We start from the raw sequence: 21744 nt of genomic DNA on the forward strand, positions 1-21744 counted from the left end.
ACGGAATCAGGCTACAATTCGCCCGGCAAGCCGGCACTACAACGGGTTCCTCACGGTACTCTCTAGCTGCCTTCAGGTAGGAGGTGCAGGCCTGCGCTGGCCAGAAAGTGTTTCCCCTACCGAAGAAGGCCCGTTTCCCGAGCAGTAAACGTATTTGTCCTGTCCAATTGAGACGAACCGGGATTTCGCTCACGGTGTACTGTCTCTGTTATGGAGTCCCCACCAGAGGAAGCAGGGTTGGTGAAAGTTTGCAGAGCTCTGAAATACACTTTGTCCTCAGCCACAAGAACAGAGGCGCTCAGTTTAGTTTCCTGGGGTGAGTAGAAGCGCATTCCTTTAGTTTGCATGAAAGGCTGGTATCCTGCTGGTAAAATACATGTGAGATTTCCTGGCCAGAAGGAGGATGGTTGAGAAGCAACGACCTCAGGGCAGAGGGACTTTGTGCTTGGGTCAAGAAAGGAGAGCTTTAGCTATAGGGCTTTGGTCGCTGCTGGTTTTTACCGCTCAAGCTGAGCACCGTCCTCCCTGGGGTAGTTAACTGAGAGTGATAGGAGAAAGCATTCAAGCTGCCAACGAGAAGTCCCTTTCTTCCTGAGGCAGAAACACTTTGTGCAATGCCATGGGAAGGGCATTGCTTCCTGGCGGGTGAGCAAAAGGTAATGTTACAATAGGAGAAATTCCCACACTGTGTGGAGCCCTGGTGTTGCTCAGAGGAGTTTTGCCGAGGGCAGCTCTCACTGCGAACGTTGACCCCTGGTGGGATCATTTGAAAGGCCGAGTCTTTAGTGTTACCTGGGGAGATCTGTCTGTCTCTCTTACGCAGAGAGTAGGGCTTGCTTTCTGGCTACTGCAGGGAATTCTACGTGCAGAGCCCTCTCCTTAGGTGGCTGATCAAATGGAAGTCAAGTGCACGGGGTGCCCTTAAGGGGACAACCAGGCATATTAACAAGAGGTACTTGAAACCTGCACTCATCTCAGTGTGCACGGTAGAATCGTCTACGGTGAAGCACGTGTAAAATGGGTGTCCTACGCACTGCTCTCCGAAGGCCATGGGTGAGTCTGCTGCCTGCTAGACCTCAGCATCCTCACACGTTGGGTTCAATCGGCTTTTGAGACTCTTTGCTCACTTTGGAATAAGGCTACAGTTCCACTGGCAACGCTACTTTACAACGGTCTCCTCACGTTACTTTATATCTGCCTTCAGCAAGGAGAGGCGAGGGCGAGTGGGCTGGAAAGTGTTTCCACCGACTTAAACGATCTGTAAGCCGACCAGGAAACATTTTTGTCGTTTCAAATTGAGAGGAGAGGAAATTCGGCCATGCTGTACTGTCTCTGCCAAACAGTCCTTCCCAAAGGAAGCAGGGTGGGAGAATGGTGGCAAAGGTGTGCCGTACTCTACGTCGACAGCCGCATGACGGGCAGGGCTCAGCTTAGTTTCCTCGGTGCCTAGAGGCGAATGCTTTCAAGTTTGTATGAAAGGCTGGTGTCCTAGGGCCAAGACATATGCGAGCTTTCCCTAGCCGCAAGGGCGAGGAGGACGCTTGAGAAGACATCGACACCCCCCCCCCCCATCCCGGAGACAGTATTTCGCATTTGGAGAACGAGAGGAGAGCTTTAGGCATAGGACTTTGTCCCTCGTGATTCTAGGGGCTAAAGTGAAGCACCTCCTCCCTGTGGTTGTACACTGAGAATGATGGGAAGAGCGCTCAACCTGGCCAAGGGAAGTAGCTTCCTCTCTGAAGCAGAAAGCCTTCCTGCAATGCCATGGGAAGGGCCTTGGGTTCCTGGGCTGTGTGAAAAGAGTAATGTCGCAGAAGGAAACATTTGCACTTTGCGTTGAGACCTTGCAGTGCTCAGTGGAGTTGGACCGAGGGCAGCTTTCGGGGCAAACGTTGACCGTTGAGTGGAAGCATTTGGAAGGCCGAATGTTGAGGGTTACCTGGTTAGACCGGTTTCCCTTCCATGAGGAGCAGCGCCTGCTTACTGGGTATGTACCGCAGGGAAGGTCTAGTGGCAGAGCCCCTTCCTTAGGTGGATGGCCTAATGGCAGTCAAGTGCATGGGGAACCCTGTCAAAGGGACAGCCATGCACATTAAGAAGAGGCACTTGAAACATGCCCTTGTGTCAGCGTACACGGTAGATTCATTTCCAGTCAAGGCTGTGTGAACTGTGTATCTTAGCAGCTTCTCTCTGTAGGCCATGGGTGAGTCTCAGGCATGCCAGAACTCAGAAATATCACCCATTGTATGGATTCGGCTCTTGAAACTTCGGTCGCTTTGCAGTAAGGCTACAGTGCCTCTGCAAGGCCTGCACTACAATGGCTTCTGCACGTTAGTTTACAGCTGCCTTCAGGTAAGAGAGGCAACGGTGAGTGGCCCAGAACTCTTCTCCACTGCCTAAAGTGATCCGTATTCCAAGCAGAAATAGGTTCGACTTGTCAAATGGAGGCAAAAGTAATTTCACTCACGTCGTACTCTCTGTCCAAGAGTAAACAGCAGAGGGCGCAGTGTGTTAGAATGGATGCAGAGCTCTGCAAACCTCTTCCTCTTCAGCCAAATGAGAAGAAGCGCTCAGCTTGGTCTCCTAGTGTGACTAGAGTCGAGTGCCTTCAAGTTGGTTTGACAGGCTGCTGTACTACTGCTGAAACATACGTGAGTTTTCCTAGCCACACGCAAGATGGTTCAGAGGAAGTCGACCCCTGTGGCGATGGACTTTCGCCCTTGGATCACTCGAGGAGCGTTTTAGGCATACGGCTTTGCTCCCGGCTGCTTCTAGGGCCGAAACCGAACACCCTCCTCCTTGTGGCATTTAATTGAGAAAGGGAGGAAATAGCCGTCCACCTGCCCAAAGAGACGTAGCTTCCTTTCTGCAGCAGAAAGCCTTTCTTCAGTGCCATGGGAAGGGCCTTCTTTACCTGCCAGCTGAGAAAAGGATATGATTACAGAAGGAGAAATTCGCACTGTTCGTGGATCCCTGGGGGGTGGCTCAGAGTAGTTTTGCCAGGGGCAGCTTTGATTGCGAACGTGGCCTGCTTACTGGAGGAGTATGGAAGAAAGAGGCTTGAGTGTTACCTGCTTATACCCGTCTGTCCTACACGACAGTAGCGCTTGCATACACTGTACTGCAGGGCAAGAGCCCTGCAGGAGCAGCACTCTATCGTTTGGGGGAGGATCATGTGCAAGTCAGGTACCTGTGGAGCTGTGTTCAATTGACAGTCAAAGCAAGATCAGAAGAGCCATTTGAAAAGTGCACTCATCTCAGCCTACCTGGTAGAAGCAAGTACTGTGTGAAACTTGTATCCTGCCAGCTGCTCCCCTGAGGTCGTGGGGAATCAGAGGCACTCTCGATTTTGGAAGTGTCACACACGGCATTGATTCGGCATGTGAAACTCCTCGGTCACAACGGAATCAGGCTACAATTCGCCCGGCAAGCCGGCACTACAACGGGTTCCTCACGGTACTCTCTAGCTGCCTTCAGGTAGGAGGTGCAGGCCTGCGCTGGCCAGAAAGTGTTTCCCCTACCGAAGAAGGCCCGTTTCCCGAGCAGTAAACGTATTTGTCCTGTCCAATTGAGACGAACCGGGATTTCACTCACGGTGTACTGTCTCTGTTATGGAGTCCCCACCAGAGGAAGCAGGGTTGGTGAAAGTTTGCAGAGCTCTGAAATACACTTTGTCCTCAGCCACAAGAAGAGAGGCGCTCAGTTTAGTTTCCTGGGGTGAGTAGAAGCGCATTCCTTTAGTTTGCATGAAAGGCTGGTATCCTGCTGGTAAAATACATGTGAGATTTCCTGGCCAGAAGGAGGATGGTTGAGAAGCAACGACCTCAGGGCAGAGGGCCTTTGTGCTTGGGTCAAGAAAGGAGAGCTTTAGCTATAGGGCTTTGGTCGCTGCTGGTTTTTACCGCTCAAGCTGAGCACCGTCCTCCCTGGGGTAGTTAACTGAGAGTGATAGGAGAAAGCATTCAAGCTGCCAACGAGAAGTCCCTTTCTTCCTGAGGCAGAAACACTTTGTGCAATGCCATGGGAAGGGCCTTGCTTCCTGGCGGGTGAGCAAAAGGTAATGTTACAATAGGAGAAATTCCCACACTGTGTGGAGCCCTGGTGTTGCTCAGAGGAGTTTTGCCGAGGGCAGCTCTCACTGCGAACGTTGACCCCTGGTGGGATCATTTGAAAGGCCGAGTCTTTAGTGTTACCTGGGGAGATCTGTCTGTCTCTCTTACGCAGAGAGTAGGGCTTGCTTTCTGGCTACTGCAGGGAATTCTACGTGCAGAGCCCTCTCCTTAGGTGGCTGATCAAATGGAAGTCAAGTGCACGGGGTGCCCTTAAGGGGACAACCAGGCATATTAACAAGAGGTACTTGAAACCTGCACTCATCTCAGTGTGCACGGTAGAATCGTCTACGGTGAAGCACGTGTAAAATGGGTGTCCTACGCACTGCTCTCCGAAGGCCATGGGTGAGTCTGCTGCCTGCTAGACCTCAGCATCCTCACACGTTGGGTTCAATCGGCTTTTGAGACTCTTCGCTCACTTTGGAATAAGGCTACAGTTCCACTGGCAACGCTACTTTACAACGGTCTCCTCACGTTACTTTATATCTGCCTTCAGCAAGGAGAGGCGAGGGCGAGTGGGCTGGAAAGTGTTTCCACCGACTTAAACGATCTGTAAGCCGACCAGGAAACATTTTTGTCGTTTCAAATTGAGAGGAGAGGAAATTCGGCCATGCTGTACTGTCTCTGCCAAACAGTCCTTCCCAAAGGAAGCAGGGTGGGAGAATGGTGGCAAAGGTGTGCCGTACTCTACGTCGACAGCCGCATGACGGGCAGGGCTCAGCTTAGTTTCCTCGGTGCCTAGAGGCGAATGCTTTCAAGTTTGTATGAAAGGCTGGTGTCCTAGGGCCAAGACATATGCGAGCTTTCCCTAGCCGCAAGGGCGAGGAGGACGCTTGAGAAGACATCGACACCCCCCCCCCATCCCGGAGACAGTATTTCGCATTTGGAGAACGAGAGGAGAGCTTTAGGCATAGGACTTTGTCCCTCGTGCTTCTAGGGGCTAAAGTGAAGCACCTCCTCCCTGTGGTTGTACACTGAGAATGATGGGAAGAGCGCTCAACCTGGCCAAGGGAAGTAGCTTCCTCTCTGAAGCAGAAAGCCTTCCTGCAATGCCATGGGAAGGGCCTTGGGTTCCTGGGCTGTGTGAAAAAAGTAATGTCGCAGAAAGAAACATTTGCACTTTGCGTTGAGGCCTTGCAGTGCTCAGTGGAGTTGGACCGAGGGCAGCTTTCGGGGCAAACGTTGACCGTTGAGTGGAAGCATTTGGAAGGCCGAATGTTGAGGGTTACCTGGTTAGACCGGTTTCCCTTCCATGAGGAGCAGCGCCTGCTTACTGGGTATGTACCGCAGGGAAGGTCTAGTGGCAGAGCCCCTTCCTTAGGTGGATGGCCTAATGGCAGTCAAGTGCATGGGGAACCCTGTCAAAGGGACAGCCATGCACATTAAGAAGAGGCACTTGAAACATGCCCTTGTGTCAGCGTACACGGTAGATTCATTTCCAGTCAAGGCTGTGTGAACTGTGTATCTTAGCAGCTTCTCTCTGTAGACCATGGGTGAGTCTCAGGCATGCCAGAACTCAGAAATATCACCCATTGTATGGATTCGGCTCTTGAAACTTCGGTCGCTTTGCAGTAAGGCTACAGTGCCTCTGCAAGGCCTGCACTACAACGGCTTCTGCACGTTAGTTTACAGCTGCCTTCAGGTAAGAGAGGCAACGGTGAGTGGCCCAGAACTCTTCTCCACTGCCTAAAGTGATCCGTATTCCAAGCAGAAATAGGTTCGACTTGTCAAATGGAGGCAAAAAGAATTTCGCTCACGTCGTACTCTCTGTCCAAGAGTAAACAGCAGAGGGCGCAGTGTGTTAGAATGGATGCAGAGCTCTGCAAACCTCTTCCTCTTCAGCCAAATGAGAAGAAGCGCTCAGCTTGGTCTCCTAGTGTGACTAGAGTCGAGTGCCTTCAAGTTGGTTTGACAGGCTGCTGTACTACTGCTGAAACATACGTGAGTTTTCCTAGCCACACGCAAGATGGTTCAGAGGAAGTCGACCCCTGTGGCGATGGACTTTCGCCCTTGGATCACTCGAGGAGCGTTTTAGGCATACGGCTTTGCTCCCGGCTGCTTCTAGGGCCGAAACCGAACACCCTCCTCCTTGTGGCATTTAATTGAGAAAGGGAGGAAATAGCCGTCCACCTGCCCAAAGAGACGTAGCTTCCTTTCTGCAGCAGAAAGCCTTTCTTCAGTGCCATGGGAAGGGCCTTCTTTACCTGCCAGCTGAGAAAAGGATATGATTACAGAAGGAGAAATTCGCACTGTTCGTGGATCCCTGGGGGGTGGCTCAGAGTAGTTTTGCCAGGGGCAGCTTTGATTGCGAACGTGGCCTGCTTACTGGAGGAGTATGGAAGAAAGAGGCTTGAGTGTTACCTGCTTATACCCGTCTGTCCTACACGACAGTAGCGCTTGCATACACTCTACTGCAGGGCAAGAGCCCTGCAGGAGCAGCACTCTATCGTTTGGGGGAGGATCATGTGCAAGTCAGGTACCTGTGGAGCTGTGTTCAATTGACAGTCAAAGCAAGATCAGAAGAGCCATTTGAAAAGTGCACTCATCTCAGCCTACCTGGTAGAAGCAAGTACTGTGTGAAACTTGTATCCTGCCAGCTGCTCCCCTGAGGTCGTGGGGAATCAGAGGCACTCTCGATTTTGGAAGTGTCACACACGGCATTGATTCGGCATGTGAAACTCCTCGGTCACAACGGAATCAGGCTACAATTCGCCCGGCAAGCCGGCACTACAACGGGTTCCTCACGGTACTCTCTAGCTGCCTTCAGGTAGGAGGTGCAGGCCTGCGCTGGCCAGAAAGTGTTTCCCCTACCGAAGAAGGCCCGTTTCCCGAGCAGTAAACGTATTTGTCCTGTCCAATTGAGACGAACCGGGATTTCGCTCACGGTGTACTGTCTCTGTTATGGAGTCCCCACCAGAGGAAGCAGGGTTGGTGAAAGTTTGCAGAGCTCTGAAATACACTTTGTCCTCAGCCACAAGAAGAGAGGCGCTCAGTTTAGTTTCCTGGGGTGAGTAGAAGCGCATTCCTTTAGTTTGCATGAAAGGCTGGTATCCTGCTGGTAAAATACATGTGAGATTTCCTGGCCAGAAGGAGGATGGTTGAGAAGCAACGACCTCAGGGCAGAGGGCCTTTGTGCTTGGGTCAAGAAAGGAGAGCTTTAGCTATAGGGCTTTGGTCGCTGCTGGTTTTTACCGCTCAAGCTGAGCACCGTCCTCCCTGGGGTAGTTAACTGAGAGTGATAGGAGAAAGCATTCAAGCTGCCAACGAGAAGTCCCTTTCTTCCTGAGGCAGAAACACTTTGTGCAATGCCATGGGAAGGGCCTTGCTTCCTGGCGGGTGAGCAAAAGGTAATGTTACAATAGGAGAAATTCCCACACTGTGTGGAGCCCTGGCGTTGCTCAGAGGAGTTTTGCCGAGGGCAGCTCTCACTGCGAACGTTGACCCCTGGTGGGATCATTTGAAAGGCCGAGTCTTTAGTGTTACCTGGGAAGATCTGTCTGTCTCTCTTACGCAGAGAGTAGGGCTTGCTTTCTGGCTACTGCAGGGAATTCTACGTGCAGAGCCCTCTCCTTAGGTGGCTGATCAAATGGAAGTCAAGTGCACGGGGTGCCCTTAAGGGGACAACCAGGCATATTAACAAGAGGTACTTGAAACCTGCACTCATCTCAGTGTGCACGGTAGAATCGTCTACGGTGAAGCACGTGTAAAATGGGTGTCCTACGCACTGCTCTCCGAAGGCCATGGGTGAGTGTGCTGCCTGCTAGACCTCAGCATCCTCACACGTTGGGTTCAATCGGCTTTTGAGACTCTTCGCTCACTTTGGAATAAGGCTACAGTTCCACTGGCAACGCTACTTTACAACGGTCTCCTCACGTTACTTTATATCTGCCTTCAGCAAGGAGAGGCGAGGGCGAGTGGGCTGGAAAGTGTTTCCACCGACTTAAACGATCTGTAAGCCGACCAGGAAACATTTTTGTCGTTTCAAATTGAGAGGAGAGGAAATTCGGCCATGCTGTACTGTCTCTGCCAAACAGTCCTTCCCAAAGGAAGCAGGGTGGGAGAATGGTGGCAAAGGTGTGCCGTACTCTACGTCGACAGCCGCATGACGGGCAGGGCTCAGCTTAGTTTCCTCGGTGCCTAGAGGCGAATGCTTTCAAGTTTGTATGAAAGGCTGGTGTCCTAGGGCCAAGACATATGCGAGCTTTCCCTAGCCGCAAGGGCGAGGAGGACGCTTGAGAAGACATCGACACCCCCCCCATCCCGGAGACAGTATTTCACATTTGGAGAACGAGAGGAGAGCTTTAGGCATAGGACTTTGTCCCTCGTGCTTCTAGGGGCTAAAGTGAAGCACCTCCTCCCTGTGGTTGTACACTGAGAATGATGGGAAGAGCGCTCAACCTGGCCAAGGGAAGTAGCTTCCTCTCTGAAGCAGAAAGCCTTCCTGCAATGCCATGGGAAGGGCCTTGGGTTCCTGGGCTGTGTGAAAAGAGTAATGTCGCAGAAGGAAACATTTGCACTTTGCGTTGAGGCCTTGCAGTGCTCAGTGGAGTTGGACCGAGGGCAGCTTTCGGGGCAAACGTTGACCGTTGAGTGGAAGCATTTGGAAGGCCGAATGTTGAGGGTTACCTGGTTAGACCGGTTTCCCTTCCATGAGGAGCAGCGCCTGCTTACTGGGTATGTACCGCAGGGAAGGTCTAGTGGCAGAGCCCCTTCCTTAGGTGGATGGCCTAATGGCAGTCAAGTGCATGGGGAGCCCTGTCAAAGGGACAGCCATGCACATTAAGAAGAGGTACTTGAAACATGCCCTTGTGTCAGCGTACACGGTAGATTCATTTCCAGTCAAGGCTGTGTGAACTGTGTATCTTAGCAGCTTCTCTCTGTAGACCATGGGTGAGTCTCAGGCATGCCAGAACTCAGAAATATCACCCATTGTATGGATTCGGCTCTTGAAACTTCGGTCGCTTTGCAGTAAGGCTACAGTGCCTCTGCAAGGCCTGCACTACAACGGCTTCTGCACGTTAGTTTACAGCTGCCTTCAGGTAAGAGAGGCAACGGTGAGTGGCCCAGAACTCTTCTCCACTGCCTAAAGTGATCCGTATTCCAAGCAGAAATAGGTTCGACTTGTCAAATGCAGGCAAAAAGAATTTCGCTCACGTCGTACTCTCTGTCCAAGAGTAAACAGCAGAGGGCGCAGTGTGTTAGAATGGATGCAGAGCTCTGCAAACCTCTTCCTCTTCAGCCGAATGAGAAGAAGCGCTCAGCTTGGTCTCCTAGTGTGACTAGAGTCGAGTGCCTTCAAGTTGGTTTGACAGGCTGCTGTACTACTGCTGAAACATACGTGAGTTTTCCTAGCCACACGCAAGATGGTTCAGAGGAAGTCGACCCCTGTGGCGATGGACTTTCGCCCTTGGATCACTCGAGGAGCGTTTTAGGCATACGGCTTTGCTCCCGGCTGCTTCTAGGGCCGAAACCGAACACCCTCCTCCTTGTGGCATTTAATTGAGAAAGGGAGGAAATAGCCGTCCACCTGCCCAAAGAGACGTAGCTTCCTTTCTGCAGCAGAAAGCCTTTCTTCAGTGCCATGGGAAGGGCCTTCTTTACCTGCCAGCTGAGAAAAGGATATGATTACAGAAGGAGAAATTCGCACTGTTCGTGGATCCCTGGGGGGTGGCTCAGAGTAGTTTTGCCAGGGGCAGCTTTGATTGCGAACGTGGCCTGCTTACTGGAGGAGTATGGAAGAAAGAGGCTTGAGTGTTACCTGCTTATACCCGTCTGTCCTACACGACAGTAGCGCTTGCATACACTCTACTGCAGGGCAAGAGCCCTGCAGGAGCAGCACTCTATCGTTTGGGGGAGGATCATGTGCAAGTCAGGTACCTGTGGAGCTGTGTTCAATTGACAGTCAAAGCAAGATCAGAAGAGCCATTTGAAAAGTGCACTCATCTCAGCCTACCTGGTAGAAGCAAGTACTGTGTGAAACTTGTATCCTGCCAGCTGCTCCCCTGAGGTCGTGGGGAATCAGAGGCACTCTCGATTTTGGAAGTGTCACACACGGCATTGATTCGGCATGTGAAACTCCTCGGTCACAACGGAATCAGGCTACAATTCGCCCGGCAAGCCGGCACTACAACGGGTTCCTCACGGTACTCTCTAGCTGCCTTCAGGTAGGAGGTGCAGGCCTGCGCTGGCCAGAAAGTGTTTCCCCTACCGAAGAAGGCCCGTTTCCCGAGCAGTAAACGTATTTGTCCTGTCCAATTGAGACGAACCGGGATTTCGCTCACGGTGTACTGTCTCTGTTATGGAGTCCCCACCAGAGGAAGCAGGGTTGGTGAAAGTTTGCAGAGCTCTGAAATACACTTTGTCCTCAGCCACAAGAAGAGAGGCGCTCAGTTTAGTTTCCTGGGGTGAGTAGAAGCGCATTCCTTTAGTTTGCATGAAAGGCTGGTATCCTGCTGGTAAAATACATGTGAGATTTCCTGGCCAGAAGGAGGATGGTTGAGAAGCAACGACCTCAGGGCAGAGGGCCTTTGTGCTTGGGTCAAGAAAGGAGAGCTTTAGCTATAGGGCTTTGGTCGCTGCTGGTTTTTACCGCTCAAGCTGAGCACCGTCCTCCCTGGGGTAGTTAACTGAGAGTGATAGGAGAAAGCATTCAAGCTGCCAACGAGAAGTCCCTTTCTTCCTGAGGCAGAAACACTTTGTGCAATGCCATGGGAAGGGCCTTGCTTCCTGGCGGGTGAGCAAAAGGTAATGTTACAATAGGAGAAATTCCCACACTGTGTGGAGCCCTGGCGTTGCTCAGAGGAGTTTTGCCGAGGGCAGCTCTCACTGCGAACGTTGACCCCTGGTGGGATCATTTGAAAGGCCGAGTCTTTAGTGTTACCTGGGAAGATCTGTCTGTCTCTCTTACGCAGAGAGTAGGGCTTGCTTTCTGGCTACTGCAGGGAATTCTACGTGCAGAGCCCTCTCCTTAGGTGGCTGATCAAATGGAAGTCAAGTGCACGGGGTGCCCTTAAGGGGACAACCAGGCATATTAACAAGAGGTACTTGAAACCTGCACTCATCTCAGTGTGCACGGTAGAATCGTCTACGGTGAAGCACGTGTAAAATGGGTGTCCTACGCACTGCTCTCCGAAGGCCATGGGTGAGTGTGCTGCCTGCTAGACCTCAGCATCCTCACACGTTGGGTTCAATCGGCTTTTGAGACTCTTCGCTCACTTTGGAATAAGGCTACAGTTCCACTGGCAACGCTACTTTACAACGGTCTCCTCACGTTACTTTATATCTGCCTTCAGCAAGGAGAGGCGAGGGCGAGTGGGCTGGAAAGTGTTTCCACCGACTTAAACGATCTGTAAGCCGACCAGGAAACATTTTTGTCGTTTCAAATTGAGAGGAGAGGAAATTCGGCCATGCTGTACTGTCTCTGCCAAACAGTCCTTCCCAAAGGAAGCAGGGTGGGAGAATGGTGGCAAAGGTGTGCCGTACTCTACGTCGACAGCCGCATGACGGGCAGGGCTCAGCTTAGTTTCCTCGGTGCCTAGAGGCGAATGCTTTCAAGTTTGTATGAAAGGCTGGTGTCCTAGGGCCAAGACATATGCGAGCTTTCCCTAGCCGCAAGGGCGAGGAGGACGCTTGAGAAGACATCGACACCCCCCCCATCCCGGAGACAGTATTTCACATTTGGAGAACGAGAGGAGAGCTTTAGGCATAGGACTTTGTCCCTCGTGCTTCTAGGGGCTAAAGTGAAGCACCTCCTCCCTGGGGTTGTACACTGAGAATGATGGGAAGAGCGCTCAACCTGGCCAAGGGAAGTAGCTTCCTCTCTGAAGCAGAAAGCCTTCCTGCAATGCCATGGGAAGGGCCTTGGGTTCCTGGGCTGTGTGAAAAGAGTAATGTCGCAGAAGGAAACATTTGCACTTTGCGTTGAGGCCTTGCAGTGCTCAGTGGAGTTGGACCGAGGGCAGCTTTCGGGGCAAACGTTGACCGTTGAGTGGAAGCATTTGGAAGGCCGAATGTTGAGGGTTACCTGGTTAGACCGGTTTCCCTTCCATGAGGAGCAGCGCCTGCTTACTGGGTATGTACCGCAGGGAAGGTCTAGTGGCAGAGCCCCTTCCTTAGGTGGATGGCCTAATGGCAGTCAAGTGCATGGGGAGCCCTGTCAAAGGGACAGCCATGCACATTAAGAAGAGGTACTTGAAACATGCCCTTGTGTCAGCGTACACGGTAGATTCATTTCCAGTCAAGGCTGTGTGAACTGTGTATCTTAGCAGCTTCTCTCTGTAGACCATGGGTGAGTCTCAGGCATGCCAGAACTCAGAAATATCACCCATTGTATGGATTCGGCTCTTGAAACTTCGGTCGCTTTGCAGTAAGGCTACAGTGCCTCTGCAAGGCCTGCACTACAACGGCTTCTGCACGTTAGTTTACAGCTGCCTTCAGGTAAGAGAGGCAACGGTGAGTGGCCCAGAACTCTTCTCCACTGCCTAAAGTGATCCGTATTCCAAGCAGAAATAGGTTCGACTTGTCAAATGGAGGCAAAAAGAATTTCGCTCACGTCGTACTCTCTGTCCAAGAGTAAACAGCAGAGGGCGCAGTGTGTTAGAATGGATGCAGAGCTCTGCAAACCTCTTCCTCTTCAGCCGAATGAGAAGAAGCGCTCAGCTTGGTCTCCTAGTGTGACTAGAGTCGAGTGCCTTCAAGTTGGTTTGACAGGCTGCTGTACTACTGCTGAAACATACGTGAGTTTTCCTAGCCACACGCAAGATGGTTCAGAGGAAGTCGACCCCTGTGGCGATGGACTTTCGCCCTTGGATCACTCGAGGAGCGTTTTAGGCATACGGCTTTGCTCCCGGCTGCTTCTAGGCCCGAAACCGAACACCCTCCTCCTTGTGGCATTTAATTGAGAAAGGGAGGAAATAGCCGTCCACCTGCCCAAAGAGACGTAGCTTCCTTTCTGCAGCAGAAAGCCTTTCTTCAGTGCCATGGGAAGGGCCTTCTTTACCTGCCAGCTGAGAAAAGGATATGATTACAGAAGGAGAAATTCGCACTGTTCGTGGATCCCTGGGGGGTGGCTCAGAGTAGTTTTGCCAGGGGCAGCTTTGATTGCGAACGTGGCCTGCTTACTGGAGGAGTATGGAAGAAAGAGGCTTGAGTGTTACCTGCTTATACCCGTCTGTCCTACACGACAGTAGCGCTTGCATACACTCTACTGCAGGGCAAGAGCCCTGCAGGAGCAGCACTCTATCGTTTGGGGGAGGATCATGTGGAAGTCAGGTACCTGTGGAGCTGTGTTCAATTGACAGTCAAAGCAAGATCAGAAGAGCCATATGAAAAGTGCACTCATCTCAGCCTACCTGGTAGAAGCAAGTACTGTGTGAAACTTGTATCCTGCCAGCTGCTCCCCTGAGGTCGTGGGGAATCAGAGGCACTCTCGATTTTGGAAGTGTCACACACGGCATTGATTCGGCATGTGAAACTCCTCGGTCACAACGGAATCAGGCTACAATTCGCCCGGCAAGCCGGCACTACAACGGGTTCCTCACGGTACTCTCTAGCTGCCTTCAGGTAGGAGGTGCAGGCCTGCGCTGGCCAGAAAGTGTTTCCCCTACCGAAGAAGGCCCGTTTCCCGAGCAGTAAACGTATTTGTCCTGTCCAATTGAGACGAACCGGGATTTCGCTCACGGTGTACTGTCTCTGTTATGGAGTCCCCACCAGAGGAAGCAGGGTTGGTGAAAGTTTGCAGAGCTCTGAAATACACTTTGTCCTCAGCCACAAGAAGAGAGGCGCTCAGTTTAGTTTCCTGGGGTGAGTAGAAGCGCATTCCTTTAGTTTGCATGAAAGGCTGGTATCCTGCTGGTAAAATACATGTGAGATTTCCTGGCCAGAAGGAGGATGGTTGAGAAGCAACGACCTCAGGGCAGAGGGCCTTTGTGCTTGGGTCAAGAAAGGAGAGCTTTAGCTATAGGGCTTTGGTCGCTGCTGGTTTTTACCGCTCAAGCTGAGCACCGTCCTCCCTGGGGTAGTTAACTGAGAGTGATAGGAGAAAGCATTCAAGCTGCCAACGAGAAGTCCCTTTCTTCCTGAGGCAGAAACACTTTGTGCAATGCCATGGGAAGGGCCTTGCTTCCTGGCGGGTGAGCAAAAGGTAATGTTACAATAGGAGAAATTCCCACACTGTGTGGAGCCCTGGCGTTGCTCAGAGGAGTTTTGCCGAGGGCAGCTCTCACTGCGAACGTTGACCCCTGGTGGGATCATTTGAAAGGCCGAGTCTTTAGTGTTACCTGGGAAGATCTGTCTGTCTCTCTTACGCAGAGAGTAGGGCTTGCTTTCTGGCTACTGCAGGGAATTCTACGTGCAGAGCCCTCTCCTTAGGTGGCTGATCAAATGGAAGTCAAGTGCACGGGGTGCCCTTAAGGGGACAACCAGGCATATTAACAAGAGGTACTTGAAACCTGCACTCATCTCAGTGTGCACGGTAGAATCGTCTACGGTGAAGCACGTGTAAAATGGGTGTCCTACGCACTGCTCTCCGAAGGCCATGGGTGAGTGTGCTGCCTGCTAGACCTCAGCATCCTCACACGTTGGGTTCAATCGGCTTTTGAGACTCTTCGCTCACTTTGGAATAAGGCTACAGTTCCACTGGCAACGCTACTTTACAACGGTCTCCTCACGTTACTTTATATCTGCCTTCAGCAAGGAGAGGCGAGGGCGAGTGGGCTGGAAAGTGTTTCCACCGACTTAAACGATCTGTAAGCCGACCAGGAAACATTTTTGTCGTTTCAAATTGAGAGGAGAGGAAATTCGGCCATGCTGTACTGTCTCTGCCAAACAGTCCTTCCCAAAGGAAGCAGGGTGGGAGAATGGTGGCAAAGGTGTGCCGTACTCTACGTCGACAGCCGCATGACGGGCAGGGCTCAGCTTAGTTTCCTCGGTGCCTAGAGGCGAATGCTTTCAAGTTTGTATGAAAGGCTGGTGTCCTAGGGCCAAGACATATGCGAGCTTTCCCTAGCCGCAAGGGCGAGGAGGACGCTTGAGAAGACATCGACACCCCCCCCATCCCGGAGACAGTATTTCACATTTGGAGAACGAGAGGAGAGCTTTAGGCATAGGACTTTGTCCCTCGTGCTTCTAGGGGCTAAAGTGAAGCACCTCCTCCCTGGGGTTGTACACTGAGAATGATGGGAAGAGCGCTCAACCTGGCCAAGGGAAGTAGCTTCCTCTCTGAAGCAGAAAGCCTTCCTGCAATGCCATGGGAAGGGCCTTGGGTTCCTGGGCTGTGTGAAAAGAGTAATGTCGCAGAAGGAAACATTTGCACTTTGCGTTGAGGCCTTGCAGTGCTCAGTGGAGTTGGACCGAGGGCAGCTTTCGGGGCAAACGTTGACCGTTGAGTGGAAGCATTTGGAAGGCCGAATGTTGAGGGTTACCTGGTTAGACCGGTTTCCCTTCCATGAGGAGCAGCGCCTGCTTACTGGGTATGTACCGCAGGGAAGGTCTAGTGGCAGAGCCCCTTCCTTAGGTGGATGGCCTAATGGCAGTCAAGTGCATGGGGAGCCCTGTCAAAGGGACAGCCATGCACATTAAGAAGAGGTACTTGAAACATGCCCTTGTGTCAGCGTACACGGTAGATTCATTTCCAGTCAAGGCTGTGTGAACTGTGTATCTTAGCAGCTTCTCTCTGTAGACCATGGGTGAGTCTCAGGCATGCCAGAACTCAGAAATATCACCCATTGTATGGATTCGGCTCTTGAAACTTCGGTCGCTTTGCAGTAAGGCTACAGTGCCTCTGCAAGGCCTGCACTACAACGGCTTCTGCACGTTAGTTTACAGCTGCCTTCAGGTAAGAGAGGCAACGGTGAGTGGCCCAGAACTCTTCTCCACTGCCTAAAGTGATCCGTATTCCAAGCAGAAATAGGTTCGACTTGTCAAATGGAGGCAAAAAGAATTTCGCTCACGTCGTACTCTCTGTCCAAGAGTAAACAGCAGAGGGCGCAGTGTGTTAGAATGGATGCAGAGCTCTGCAAACCTCTTCCTCTTCAGCCGAATGAGAAGAAGCGCTCAGCTTGGTCTCCTAGTGTGACTAGAGTCGAGTGCCTTCAAGTTGGTTTGACAGGCTGCTGTACTACTGCTGAAACATACGTGAGTTTTCCTAGCCACACGCAAGATGGTTCAGAGGAAGTCGACCCCTGTGGCGATGGACTTTCGCCCTTGGATCACTCGAGGAGCGTTTTAGGCATACGGCTTTGCTCCCGGCTGCTTCTAGGCCCGAAACCGAACACCCTCCTCCTTGTGGCATTTAATTGAGAAAGGGAGGAAATAGCCGTCCACCTGCCCAAAGAGACGTAGCTTCCTTTCTGCAGCAGAAAGCCTTTCTTCAGTGCCATGGGAAGGGCCTTCTTTACCTGCCAGCTGAGAAAAGGATATGATTACAGAAGGAGAAATTCGCACTGTTCGTGGATCCCTGGGGGGTGGCTCAGAGTAGTTTTGCCAGGGGCAGCTTTGATTGCGAACGTGGCCTGCTTACTGGAGGAGTATGGAAGAAAGAGGCTTGAGTGTTACCTGCTTATACCCGTCTGTCCTACACGACAGTAGCGCTTGCATACACTCTACTGCAGGGCAAGAGCCCTGCAGGAGCAGCACTCTATCGTTTGGGGGAGGATCATGTGGAAGTCAGGTACCTGTGGAGCTGTGTTCAATTGACAGTCAAAGCAAGATCAGAAGAGCCATATGAAAAGTGCACTCATCTCAGCCTACCTGGTAGAAGCAAGTACTGTGTGAAACTTGTATCCTGCCAGCTGCTCCCCTTAGGTCGTGGGGAATCAGAGGCACTCTCGATTTTGGAAGTGTCACACATGGCATTGATTCGGCATGTGAAACTCCTCGGTCACAACGGAATCAGGCTACAATTCGCCCGGCAAGCCGGCACTACAACGGGTTCCTCACGGTACTCTCTAGCTGCCTTCAGGTAGGAGGTGCAGGCCTGCGCTGGCCAGAAAGTGTTTCCCCTACCGAAGAAAGCCCGTTTCCCGAGCAGTAAACGTATTTGTCCTGTCCAATTGAGACGAACCGGGATTTCGCTCACGGTGTACTGTCTCTGTTATGGAGTCCCCACCAGAGGAAGCAGGGTTGGTGAAAGTTTGCAGAGCTCTGAAATACACTTTGTCCTCAGCCACAAGAAGAGAGGCGCTCAGTTTAGTTTCCTGGGGTGAGTAGAAGCGCATTCCTTTAGTTTGCATGAAAGGCTGGTATCCTGTTGGAAAAATACATGTGAGATTTCCTGGCCAGAAGGAGGATGGTTGAGAAGCAACGACCTCAGGGCAGAGGGACTTTGTGCTTGGGTCAAGAAAGGAGAGCTTTAGCTATAGGGCTTTGGTCGCTGCTGGTTTTTACCGCTCAAGCTGAGCACCGTCCTCCCTGGGGTAGTTAACTGAGAGTGATAGGAGAAAGCATTCAAGCTGCCAAGGAGAAGTCCCTTTCTTCCTGAGGCAGAAACACTTTGTGCAATGCCATGGGAAGGGCCTTGCTTCCTGGCGGGTGAGCAAAAGGTAATGTTACAATAGGAGAAATTCCCACACTGTGTGGAGCCCTGGCGTTGCTCAGAGGAGTTTTGCCGAGGGCAGCTCTCACTGCGAACGTTGACCCCTGGTGGGATCATTTGAAAGGCCGAGTCTTTAGTGTTACCTGGTGAGATCTGTCTGTCTCTCTTATGCAGAGAGTAGGGTTGCTTTCTGGCTACTGCAGGGAATTCTACGTGCAGAGCCCTCTCCTTAGGTGGCTGATCAAATGGAAGTCAAGTGCACGGGGTGCCCTTAAGGGGACAACCAGGCATATTAACAAGAGGTACTTGAAACCTGCACTCATCTCAGTGTGCACGGTAGAATCGTCTACGGTGAAGCACGTGTAAAATGGGTGTCCTACGCACTGCTCTCCGAAGGCCATGGGTGAGTCTGCTGCCTGCTAGACCTCAGCATCCTCACACGTTGGGTTCAATCGGCTTTTGAGACTCTTCGCTCACTTTGGAATAAGGCTACAGTTCCACTGGCAACGCTACTTTACAACGGTCTCCTCATGTTACTTTATATCTGCCTTCAGCAAGGAGAGGCGAGGGCGAGTGGGCTGGAAAGTGTTTCCACCGACTTAAACGATCTGTAAGCCGACCAGGAAACATTTTTGTCGTTTCAAATTGAGAGGAGAGGAAATTCGGCCATGCTGTACTGTCTCTGCCAAACAGTCCTTCCCAAAGGAAGCAGGGTGGGAGAATGGTGGCAAAGGTGTGCCGTACTCTACGTCGACAGCCGCATGACGGGCAGGGCTCAGCTTAGTTTCCTCGGTGCCTAGAGGCGAATGCTTTCAAGTTTGTATGAAAGGCTGGTGTCCTAGGGCCAAGACATATGCGAGCTTTCCCTAGCCGCAAGGGCGAGGAGGACGCTTGAGAAGACATCGACACCCCCCCCCATCCCGGAGACAGTATTTTGCATTCGGAGAACGAGAGGAGAGCTTTAGGCATAGGACTTTGTCCCTCGTGCTTCTAGGGGCTAAAGTGAAGCACCTCCTCCCTGGGGTTGTACACTGAGAATGATGGGAAGAGCGCTCAACCTGGCCAAGGGAAGTAGCTTCCTCTCTGAAGCAGAAAGCCTTCCTGCAATGCCATGGGAAGGGCCTTGGGTTCCTGGGCTGTGTGAAAAGAGTAATGTCGCAGAAGGAAACATTTGCACTTTGCGTTGAGGCCTTGCAGTGCTCAGTGGAGTTGGACCGAGGGCAGCTTTCGGGGCAAACGTTGACCGTTGAGTGGAAGCATTTGGAAGGCCGAATGTTGAGGGTTACCTGGTTAGACCGGTTTCCCTTCCATGAGGAGCAGCGCCTGCTTACTGGGTATGTACCGCAGGGAAGGTCTAGTGGCAGAGCCCCTTCCTTAGGTGGATGGCCTAATGGCAGTCAAGTGCATGGGGAGCCCTGTCAAAGGGACAGCCATGCACATTAAGAAGAGGTACTTGAAACATGCCCTTGTGTCAGCGTACACGGTAGATTCATTTCCAGTCAAGGCTGTGTGAACTGTGTATCTTAGCAGCTTCTCTCTGTAGACCATGGGTGAGTCTCAGGCATGCCAGAACTCAGAAATATCACCCATTGTATGGATTCGGCTCTTGAAACTTCGGTCGCTTTGCAGTAAGGCTACAGTGCCTCTGCAAGGCCTGCACTACAACGGCTTCTGCACGTTAGTTTACAGCTGCCTTCAGGTAAGAGAGGCAACGGTGAGTGGCCCAGAACTCTTCTCCACTGCCTAAAGTGATCCGTATTCCAAGCAGAAATAGGTTCGACTTGTCAAATGGAGGCAAAAAGAATTTCGCTCACGTCGTACTCTCTGTCCAAGAGTAAACAGCAGAGGGCGCAGTGTGTTAGAATGGATGCAGAGCTCTGCAAACCTCTTCCTCTTCAGCCGAATGAGAAGAAGCGCTCAGCTTGGTCTCCTAGTGTGACTAGAGTCGAGTGCCTTCAAGTTGGTTTGACAGGCTGCTGTACTACTGCTGAAACATACGTGAGTTTTCCTAGCCACACGCAAGATGGTTCAGAGGAAGTCGACCCCTGTGGCGATGGACTTTCGCCCTTGGATCACTCGAGGAGCGTTTTAGGCATACGGCTTTGCTCCCGGCTGCTTCTAGGGCCGAAACCGAACACCCTCCTCCTTGTGGCATTTAATTGAGAAAGGGAGGAAATAGCCGTCCACCTGCCCAAAGAGACGTAGCTTCCTTTCTGCAGCAGAAAGCCTTTCTTCAGTGCCATGGGAAGGGCCTTCTTTACCTGCCAGCTGAGAAAAGGATATGATTACAGAAGGAGAAATTCGCACTGTTCGTGGATCCCTGGGGGGTGGCTCAGAGTAGTTTTGCCAGGGGCAGCTTTGATTGCGAACGTGGCCTGCTTACTGGAGGAGTATGGAAGAAAGAGGCTTGAGTGTTACCTGCTTATACCCGTCTGTCCTACACGACAGTAGCGCTTGCATACACTCTACTGCAGGGCAAGAGCCCTGCAGGAGCAGCACTCTATCGTTTGGGGTAGGATCATGTGGAAGTCAGGTACCTGTGGAGCTGTGTTCAATTGACAGTCAAAGCAAGATCAGAAGAGCCATATGAAAAGTGCACTCATCTCAGCCTACCTGGTAGAAGCAAGTACTGTGTGAAACTTGTATCCTGCCAGCTGCTCCCCTTAGGTCGTGGGGAATCAGAGGCACTCTCGATTTTGGAAGTGTCACACATGGCATTGATTCGGCATGTGAAACTCCTCGGTCACAACGGAATCAGGCTACAATTCGCCCGGCAAGCCGGCACTACAACGGGTTCCTCACGGTACTCTCTAGCTGCCTTCAGGTAGGAGGTGCAGGCCTGCGCTGGCCAGAAAGTGTTTCCCCTACCGAAGAAAGCCCGTTTCCCGAGCAGTAAACGTATTTGTCCTGTCCAATTGAGACGAACCGGGATTTCGCTCACGGTGTACTGTCTCTGTTATGGAGTCCCCACCAGAGGAAGCAGGGTTGGTGAAAGTTTGCAGAGCTCTGAAATACACTTTGTCCTCAGCCACAAGAAGAGAGGCGCTCAGTTTAGTTTCCTGGGGTGAGTAGAAGCGCATTCCTTTAGTTTGCATGAAAGGCTGGTATCCTGTTGGAAAAATACATGTGAGATTTCCTGGCCAGAAGGAGGATGGTTGAGAAGCAACGACCTCAGGGCAGAGGGACTTTGTGCTTGGGTCAAGAAAGGAGAGCTTTAGCTATAGGGCTTTGGTCGCTGCTGGTTTTTACCGCTCAAGCTGAGCACCGTCCTCCCTGGGGTAGTTAACTGAGAGTGATAGGAGAAAGCATTCAAGCTGCCAAGGAGAAGTCCCTTTCTTCCTGAGGCAGAAACACTTTGTGCAATGCCATGGGAAGGGCCTTGCTTCCTGGCGGGTGAGCAAAAGGTAATGTTACAATAGGAGAAATTCCCACACTGTGTGGAGCCCTGGCGTTGCTCAGAGGAGTTTTGCCGAGGGCAGCTCTCACTGCGAACGTTGACCCCTGGTGGGATCATTTGAAAGGCCGAGTCTTTAGTGTTACCTGGTGAGATCTGTCTGTCTCTCTTATGCAGAGAGTAGGGTTGCTTTCTGGCTACTGCAGGGAATTCTACGTGCAGAGCCCTCTCCTTAGGTGGCTGATCAAATGGAAGTCAAGTGCACGGGGTGCCCTTAAGGGGACAACCAGGCATATTAACAAGAGGTACTTGAAACCTGCACTCATCTCAGTGTGCACGGTAGAATCGTCTACGGTGAAGCACGTGTAAAATGGGTGTCCTACGCACTGCTCTCCGAAGGCCATGGGTGAGTCTGCTGCCTGCTAGACCTCAGCATCCTCACACGTTGGGTTCAATCGGCTTTTGAGACTCTTCGCTCACTTTGGAATAAGGCTACAGTTCCACTGGCAACGCTACTTTACAACGGTCTCCTCATGTTACTTTATATCTGCCTTCAGCAAGGAGAGGCGAGGGCGAGTGGGCTGGAAAGTGTTTCCACCGACTTAAACGATCTGTAAGCCGACCAGGAAACATTTTTGTCGTTTCAAATTGAGAGGAGAGGAAATTCGGCCATGCTGTACTGTCTCTGCCAAACAGTCCTTCCCAAAGGA

Source organism: Balaenoptera acutorostrata, chromosome 5 (genome assembly GCF_949987535.1).
Source record: "Balaenoptera acutorostrata chromosome 5, mBalAcu1.1, whole genome shotgun sequence".
In the NCBI taxonomy this organism is placed as follows: Eukaryota; Metazoa; Chordata; class Mammalia; order Artiodactyla; family Balaenopteridae; genus Balaenoptera; species Balaenoptera acutorostrata.